At 29.2% G+C, this 10,214-nt stretch overlaps 1 long non-coding RNA gene across 1 annotated transcript; it reads left to right on the top strand.

Annotated features, from left to right (window-relative positions):
• Positions 1 to 487: 487 nt before the first annotated feature.
• Positions 488 to 8,183, top strand: LOC147816373 (uncharacterized). The gene is made up of 2 exons (XR_015433173.1): positions 488 to 1,842; positions 1,880 to 8,183. It is a non-coding gene; the product is annotated as an uncharacterized LOC147816373 (long non-coding RNA).
• Positions 8,184 to 10,214: the final 2,031 nt, after the last annotated feature.

Below are 10,214 nucleotides of genomic sequence, written 5' to 3'. Positions count from 1 at the left end.
TGTTTTGATGCTCTTTGAGAAAAATCTTTTGCGTAACCTTTGAATATCCATATGTTAATAATTACTAAAGTACATAACTTTCACAATGTTACCTTCATTGTTAATGTTAAACTAATAATTAAGTGTCTTTTGAGGTTAAACATTTTTTGCTTTGTTTGAGAACATGCTTTCATTTGTGTTGTAATAATATGTTATAATCATCAAATCTTTCATTATCAATAATACATTGATTAAGTAATCACTAATTTTATAAACGAACAAATGATACAAATTGGTTCTTGTCTAGCTTTTACATTTTTTCTAATGATTGTTAGGTCATGTTTTAGACATTTTTAACATTAGTAAACACTTAATTTAACTTTGAGGATGACACAAAATTTCGAATGCCAATTTTTTTCATTTTTTTTGATCCTTGCTCCTGTACAGAATTTTTTTCTTTTCTTATGTAATGAATAAAGTTTTATTACATAACTTTAGGATTCTCAGAATGTAGTAAACGGCTACAGCTCTGTGTTTTAGATACAAAATTTTTTGTATCTGTAGTGTTGATGATTTTAATTTTGTTTATGTCTGCTTGCAAGCACTTTTTGTTATTTTTATGTTCATCAAACTGGTTTTATTCTTATGTTCATCAATTTTTTTATTTTTATGTTCATCAAGCATTTTTATATTTATTCATAATATGTGAATTCATGAATTTTCATTTTTAAGCATACTTTATAGGCATTGTTTATGGACACTTTAAGTAATCATTAGTTACCAGTATTGGTAAGCAGCGTTTTTGATCATTGTTATAAATTTTGTCTATAGATAAATTTTGTTTTGGTGTGTGTTTGTTATACATAGTTGTGTGTAGAATATGATGCATATGGTTTCAACATACTTATGTGATCAATTTTTTTAGTGAGAAATATGTCTGTGATTTTTTTAAGGTGTAATTTCTAACTTAATTTTTGCAGGTGTTAAGTTCAATGTCTTTGCCTAGGCGTTTCTATTAAGTCTGTTTTTTAAATTTAAATCTCTCTAAGTTTTAACTTGTTAATTTTTGTGCACTTAATTGATCTCACTAATGACTTTGATTTCTGAACCCATGCATAATTCATAGGTTGTATACTAATTTTTGTCGTTTTAACTCGGAATACTAAATTATCAGTCGTATTTGATTGGTTTTAATTTTTTTCAATAATTGAATTGTACAAAACTTTGTTGTACAAATTTTTTTTTTCATTCGTTTAAACTCGGAATACCATCAGTCTACAATGTTAGCCTGATTTGTTTTCATTTGTTTGCAATTCTCAAATTTTTTATATAAGCATAATTCAGCAAACAAAATCAATTTTTTTTTCATTCCTTTTTATAAGGAACCATTTGAGTTAATGAATTACCTCATATTTTTTTTTCACATTTATTGAGTGAGTTATCTATATACTCATTGAGTCACATTTTATCTCTGTAATTTTATTTTCTGTGGAGATAATTTTTTTAATGTCAAGTGCACTTTATTTTGACTATCGGGTAGGTCAAAAGTGTTTAGCAAACAATTAAGATTGTTTTTGTTGTTGTTGTTTTTGTAAACAATTAAGATTTGTTGTTGTTTTTTTCAAACAATGAACATTGTGTTTTTTACTTTTTAGCAAACAATTAAGATTGTTTACTTTGTAATATTCAAGATCAGCTATGTACAGCTGTTACTGTCCGTTTGTGTGTTGTGATTGCTATTGTAACTATGTTGGGGCACAGCATTTCTACTTGAGACCAATTTACTGTCAAAATTTTTGAGATCGAATGTTATGTAACATCTGAATGTTCTGTTAAGGCTGATGTGGTGGACTGGAGCGGCAGGTTGTTAAATTATTAATTTTATTATTTTTAGTGGCAGGTTGTTAAATTGTTAAATTTAATGCTTTTCGGTTACGAATACTTTAGGCCTTTCTGCTAATTTTTTTAAATTTAATTTTAAAAAAAAAAATTTCATTTCTTCAAAATTTTTTTTCACCGGCTGTGGGTATAATGTGACATTAAGTCACAGCCTAATTTCTAAATATCCCGTTTTATTAATCAATATACTTATTTTTCGACTTAATTTATATTTTTAGATACAGTTTGTATTGTCTTCATCTTTTTCTTCTCGCCCCTTAACGCGTTAGCGCAATGAGGACACTTTCCCCAGGAGGCTCCTTGCACATTCTTGAGACACTCCTTTTTCTTGGAAAGAAGGCTGTCGGCGACCTTTGATGTCAACACATGTTTGTAGTTACGGTACGGTCGCCGTTAGTATTTAATTATGCTTAAATTTAAGGAGTTAGTTAACTCAGTTCAGTTCGCTCCTTAAGCTCGATTCTTTTGGCTTTTTAGGAAGTTTAACTTCCACTTCTAGCTATTTCTTTAAATACCGCCCATTTTCTGGGAGCGGAGACATTCGAAATTTAGTTGTCAACACCATCTTACAATCCCTTAACAGGGGTTTTTCATTTTCACCCCCTCCTCTCTTTGGAGAGACGGAGTTTTATTTTTGTTTTAAATATATGGCGGTCATATTTCTCCGACCCTCTGTGGTTCCCCTCTGCGGGCTGTGATTTTGTTTTGTTTTTGTTTCCTCGCCATGAACATTTAAGTGATTATTCGATACTTTGATTTTTCTCAGTCACCTCGCTCGCGTACTGAGCGTTTAGTTTGCTTCGGTTTTCTCTCTGTTTGAGGGAAGGAACTTCACTCCCTTTTTAATGGCGTAATACCTGCCCGCCGACTCCCCAAGGATGCGGTTTTTTTTTTCGACAAGAACGAAAATCAATCTATCGACATCGTAATTTTTGGATCGCCCTTCCAGAAGCGAAATGTTTATGTGTCGACTGAGACAACTGCCAGCCGCCACTGATGCTACTAGGAGATGAAAAGATGATCAATGTTGAAAAATATGCCTTGTGACCCCTAACTGGACATACTTGTGATTCTGATGCCCCAACGATTTTATTGGTATGAAGTGATCTGCAGTAATAAACTACAACAAAAAAAAATGAACTCTGGACTTTTCCTTGTGTTTTTCTTTAAATTATTGCAGCTAAGCCAAATTGTGTGTCGTCTCCCACCTGCAACAGGTATGTGAAAAATCATTGCAAAGACATCTTGATTTCTAGTGTGTTTTCTTCTAATATTTTTTATTTTTATGTTCATCAAAATTTATAACATTTGGCGCCGTTGACCAGCCACATTGCTGTGGTACTTGTTTATCAAAATTTTTTTGTTTTCTAAAAATGATTTAAGGTTTAATTATAATTAATATATATAATTTTAATTTTGTTTAATATAATAATTCTTTTGATTAACAGTAATTGAAGATTTAAGAAATTAATTCCTGGCATTTTGTTGTTTTAATCATTAAATGATTGAAGATTTTGATTTTTGACCAAAATTTCTAGCTACCTACATTTTTTTCTAAAAAAAATAATCAGTACTGTAATGCTTTATGTAAAAAGTAGGTTTTCATTTATTACCTACATTGTTGGGCTCAATTGCTGCAAATAATAAATAAATATAGGATTAATTTTGACTTCAAGCTGGTGTTTATATATTAAGTTAAGTATGATTTTTGAGTTGATTTAAAATAATAATAATTATTATATGCTGTAGTTGATTCATGCAATTGTTTTGTGATATTGATTATGGTAACTATTTTAATTAATAGTATAACTTTAAGTGAGAAAATGCAGTTAACTATTTCTTCATAAATCATCTAAAATAGGATTTGATTTTAGTATTTAAAATTGATGTTCAATGTTATTGATGTTTACACAAATGCCATATTGGTTGAGTAAGAATCGCACAGCTCTTATGTATTTGAATGATTATAATTTTAATTTTTTTGATTTAAACTTAAGGTTCACTTCTTGAATAATTTCATTTTGAATAGCAGTACTAGGTATATTAATTTTAAAGTATTGTAATTTGTTGATGCTAATCATTAGTAATAATAAGTAATTTGTATTCATATCAGTCTTTAAAATGTGTTTTTTTCAATATTTAACTAGTTCACATAAAATTCATGATAAGATTCATGGTCACAGGTTAAAATGAGTCAGGTTTATGAATGTTTTATTTCTAATGCTTCTTTAAATATTTAATTGTCAGTATTATTTAGTACTTGTTTTTCAAGATATTTCATATGGTTAGATAATTCAATGTAATCATTTGAGTCATATCATAATTCCTTTTGACTATGGCAATTTTTAATTGTGGTTTGTTGTATACAATTTTTTCTTAAAACTTAATTTTTAAAATATATGGTATTGTTGTAGTAATGGTAATTTTATACTATATTTTTATGTAAAGGTTTTTTTCAATGATACTAATCAATATAAAATATTTTTGGTAGATGCCCCCAATTCAAACCCGCAGGACTAATGTTAATTTGGCAATTATGCCTGATAAGTTTAACAATATCACTATCCCTAAGGTTTATCCTTATGGTTCAACAAATAATTTTTTTTGATAATAATTTTTGTAATTAACTTATTGATATATGTGTGTGACGAGTGTTATTTGGGCATCGTTGTGTGTGATGCTGGTCATTACATATCCATGGTACAGCGGGGTCTTGTGGCAGTTGTTATACAATATCAATGACTTTTGCATTTATAAATTTATTTCTTCTAACTTTTTAACGTTTCTAATTTTTACTAATTTGCTCTTAATTGAATGATGTATTCAAAAATGAAAGGTTTTTTTCTAATGATGGAGGATGAGCAGTTCCCTTTTATATTTTCTTTTGGTCAATTTTTATCAATTTTTCAAAAAAAAAAAAAAAAAATTCTCTTTCCAAAATTTTTTTATCTAATGTTCTCAAATTTGGCTCTTTCCCAATTTTTTTATTATGTCATGTTCTCAATTTCAGTGAATCAATGTTTTGATGTAAGATTTGCTAGGCTTCTATGTTGGAATACGTTACGATTTTCTTACTGGAGTATCTGAAAATTTAATATTTACTTGAATTATTACAAAAAAAAAAAAAAAAAAAAAAGAATATTTGGGATAAATCTATTGTCCTGAATCGTGTCTGGTAATACAGATGCATCAATATTTTTTGGGATTAATTTTTTTAAACTAATTGGGATAAAATATGTCCTGATTGCTCTGGGTAATACCTGAGCTCAACGATTTTTGCTGGTAAATTAAACCAGAATTTTTTTCTTTTACTTTTCCCTGGACATAATAGAGCCAGAAGTTAATTATTAATTTTAGTTTCCTGATCAAAAATGGATCAGAAGGTATTCCTGGTCAAAGAAACCAGAAGATCAATTATGATTCCCTGGTCAAAGAACCAGATGATATATATGACATATATATATATAATAATAATTTGAAATAAATACAAAAAAAAAAATGATTCGAGTCAATTATTAAATAATTGAATTGTTTTGATGCTCTTTGAGAAAAATCTTTTGCGTAACCTTTGAATATCCATATGTTAATAATTACTAAAGTACATAACTTTCACAATGTTACCTTCATTGTTAATGTTAAACTAATAATTAAGTGTCTTTTGAGGTTAAACATTTTTTGCTTTGTTTGAGAACATGCTTTCATTTGTGTTGTAATAATATGTTATAATCATCAAATCTTTCATTATCAATAATACATTGATTAAGTAATCACTAATTTTATAAACGAACAAATGATACAAATTGGTTCTTGTCTAGCTTTTACATTTTTTCTAATGATTGTTAGGTCATGTTTTAGACATTTTTAACATTAGTAAACACTTAATTTAACTTTGAGGATGACACAAAATTTCGAATGCCAATTTTTTTCATTTTTTTTGATCCTTGCTCCTGTACAGAATTTTTTTCTTTTCTTATGTAATGAATAAAGTTTTATTACATAACTTTTGGATTCTCAGAATGTAGTAAACGGCTACAGCTCTGTGTTTTAGATACAAAATTTTTTGTATCTGTAGTGTTGATGATTTTAATTTTGTTTATGTCTGCTTGCAAGCACTTTTTGTTATTTTTATGTTCATCAAACTGGTTTTATTCTTATGTTCATCAATTTTTTTATTTTTATGTTCATCAAGCATTTTTATATTTATTCATAATATGTGAATTCATGAATTTTCATTTTTAAGCATACTTTATAGGCATTGTTTATGGACACTTTAAGTAATCATTAGTTACCAGTATTGGTAAGCAGCGTTTTTGATCATTGTTATAAATTTTGTCTATAGATAAATTTTGTTTTGGTGTGTGTTTGTTATACATAGTTGTGTGTAGAATATGATGCATATGGTTTCAACATACTTATGTGATCAATTTTTTTAGTGAGAAATATGTCTGTGATTTTTTTAAGGTGTAATTTCTAACTTAGTTTTTGCAGGTGTTAAGTTCAATGTCTTTGCCTAGGCGTTTCTATTAATTTAAGTCTGTTTTTTAAATTTAAATCTCTCTAAGTTTTAACTTGTTAATTTTTGTGCACTTAATTGATCTCACTAATGACTTTGATTTCTGAACCCATGCATAATTCATAGGTTGTATACTAATTTTTGTCGTTTTAACTCGGAATACTAAATTATCAGTCGTATTTGATTGGTTTTAATTTTTTTCAATAATTGAATTGTACAAAACTTTGTTGTACAAATTTTTTTTTTCATTCGTTTAAACTCGGAATACCATCAGTCTACAATGTTAGCCTGATTTGTTTTCATTTGTTTGCAATTCTCAAATTTTTTATATAAGCATAATTCAGCAAACAAAATCAATTTTTTTTTCATTCCTTTTTATAAGGAACCATTTGAGTTAATGAATTACCTCATATTTTTTTTTCACATTTATTGAGTGAGTTATCTATATACTCATTGAGTCACATTTTATCTCTGTAATTTTATTTTCTGTGGAGATAATTTTTTTAATGTCAAGTGCACTTTATTTTGACTATCGGGTAGGTCAAAAGTGTTTAGCAAACAATTAAGATTGTTTTTGTTGTTGTTGTTTTTGTAAACAATTAAGATTTGTTGTTGTTTTTTTCAAACAATGAACATTGTGTTTTTTACTTTTTAGCAAACAATTAAGATTGTTTACTTTGTAATATTCAAGATCAGCTATGTACAGCTGTTACTGTCCGTTTGTGTGTTGTGATTGCTATTGTAACTATGTTGGGGCACAGCATTTCTACTTGAGACCAATTTACTGTCAAAATTTTTGAGATCGAATGTTATGTAACATCTGAATGTTCTGTTAAGGCTGATGTGGTGGACTGGAGCGGCAGGTTGTTAAATTATTAATTTTATTATTTTTAGTGGCAGGTTGTTAAATTGTTAAATTTAATGCTTTTCGGTTACGAATACTTTAGGCCTTTCTGCTAATTTTTTTAAATTTAATTTTAAAAAAAAAAATTTCATTTCTTCAAAATTTTTTTTCACCGGCTGTGGGTATAATGTGACATTAAGTCACAGCCTAATTTCTAAATATCCCGTTTTATTAATCAATATACTTATTTTTCGACTTAATTTATATTTTTAGATACAGTTTGTATTGTCTTCATCTTTTTCTTCTCGCCCCTTAACGCGTTAGCGCAATGAGGACACTTTCCCCAGGAGGCTCCTTGCACATTCTTGAGACACTCCTTTTTCTTGGAAAGAAGGCTGTCGGCGACCTTTGATGTCAACACATGTTTGTAGTTACGGTACGGTCGCCGTTAGTATTTAATTATGCTTAAATTTAAGGAGTTAGTTAACTCAGTTCAGTTCGCTCCTTAAGCTCGATTTTTTTGGCTTTTTAGGAAGTTTAACTTCCACTTCTAGCTATTTCTTTAAATACCGCCCATTTTCTGGGAGCGGAGACATTCGAAATTTAGTTGTCAACACCATCTTACAATCCCTTAACAGGGGTTTTTCATTTTCACCCCCTCCTCTCTTTGGAGAGACGGAGTTTTATTTTTGTTTTAAATATATGGCGGTCATATTTCTCCGACCCTCTGTGGTTCCCCTCTGCGGGCTGTGATTTTGTTTTGTTTTTGTTTCCTCGCCATGAACATTTAAGTGATTATTCGATACTTTGATTTTTCTCAGTCACCTCGCTCGCGTACTGAGCGTTTAGTTTGCTTCGGTTTTCTCTCTGTTTGAGGGAAGGAACTTCACTCCCTTTTTAATGGCGTAATACCTGCCCGCCGACTCCCCAAGGATGCGGTTTTTTTTTTCGACAAGAACGAAAATCAATCTATCGACATCGTAATTTTTGGATCGCCCTTCCAGAAGCGAAATGTTTATGTGTCGACTGAGACAACTGCCAGCCGCCACTGATGCTACTAGGAGATGAAAAGATGATCAATGTTGAAAAATATGCCTTGTGACCCCTAACTGGACATACTTGTGATTCTGATGCCCCAACGATTTTATTGGTATGAAGTGATCTGCAGTAATAAACTACAACAAAAAAAAATGAACTCTGGACTTTTCCTTGTGTTTTTCTTTAAATTATTGCAGCTAAGCCAAATTGTGTGTCGTCTCCCACCTGCAACAGGTATGTGAAAAATCATTGCAAAGACATCTTGATTTCTAGTGTGTTTTCTTCTATGTTTTTTTATTTTTAAGGGTTATTGCTCACTATTTTTTAGTTTCGGCCATCCTTTAAATTTTAACAACCCAATATCGAGCCAGTAAAACTTATAACAGTCACCATAGATCCAGTCTTATTTCAGATCATTGTCCAAAATATGTTTCATGCTCCGTGTGCATCACCATACATGTCTGTTTGAAAATGCACTAATGATATCCTAGAGAATTAACTGCTTTTTTTCACCATTAAATAAAATTTGCATTTCAAATCATAATCGCAAATGTCATTTACACACTTAAATACAAAATTCAAATTCAAATTGAAAGCGTTGCAACGCACGCAGGGTACAGCTAGTATATATATATATATATATATATATATATATATATATATATATATATATATATATATATATATATATATATATATATATATATATATATATATATATATATATATATATATATATATATATATATATATATATATATATATATATATATATATATATATATATATATGTGCTTGCATCCACGTACTTGTGTTAGGTCATATTTGTCTTAATTTCGATTTAGTTTTGAAGTCTATTTTGAAAATTTTGATGCTTTTTATGTCTTATTATTTTTAATGCTGAAAGGTCAACAAAAATGCGTATTTATTAGCAGCGTTTTAAAGCAAAAATATTTTCCTTTCAGTTAAAATAATGAGCTCGTTTCCCAGAATATTTCCATTCGATATTCGTGCATGCACGACAATATATGCAGATCATCAAATCATCGGTAAAATGATCAAATCATCAAGAAAAAAATGAAATAGAATAAAGTTTTGTACTCTTGCATTTGCTCAATGATATGGTCAGAAACGCCAATTATGGTTTAAAGAAATACAATTTTGAAACTCCCAAATTTCAAACAAAGCTTTTCGCAAAGTTTTTTTTTTTTTTTCATCGAAATGTAATCCTCAGTGGGAAGACTTAAAAACGCGCGAAACCGTAATTTCATCCTTCCACAGGTCAGACTTATTATACCATTACAATAAAAAGAAAAGTTCAACAATTCACAATCTGTCTTTTCCTCTCTCCATATCTGTCTAACGTCACCCCTGAATTCAGTCAATAACTCAGACACTCTAACTAAAATTTAAATCTTTTACTGTGAGAATCATTTTAAAAGAAAAAAGGCGGATGTTGTCCTTTGAAAATTTCGAAATTTTGTCACAAGTTACCATGAGAATCGTGTTATTGCTTTTAACACTAATTCTTAATGCATATCTTAAGATACCTTCATCTCTTGAATTCCTTTAATTTATACGTTGACAAAATTATTTAATAATCACCCTTTATTCAAAATTTATGAAAGATAGTTACTGTAGCAATATTTATTCGCCATCTATCCTAAAAAACAAACATACCCTACCGGAAATCTTGAGGTCCTCTTCCGACGTCATAGCATTGACGTGACTATTTCCTTTCTTCCTTTCCTATTTCCTTTTTTTTGGGCATTCTGGGTTTGTTTGTTAATACTCGAAATACTCAGTTGTTCTAAATTTAATTTTTGTATCACGTCTTTGCGAAAAAATGTGCTTATTAAAAATGTGCTTATTATGTGCTTATAAATGTGCTTATCAAAATAGCAGATGAAGAGATGAAAAAAAAAACTACTTTAAGAAATT

This window comes from Parasteatoda tepidariorum, chromosome 1, assembly GCF_982258835.1.
Source record: "Parasteatoda tepidariorum strain Cologne lab strain chromosome 1, Ptep-v5.0, whole genome shotgun sequence".
Taxonomy (NCBI): Eukaryota; Metazoa; Arthropoda; class Arachnida; order Araneae; family Theridiidae; genus Parasteatoda; species Parasteatoda tepidariorum.
This window is presented reverse-complemented; position numbering and strand designations above follow the sequence as displayed.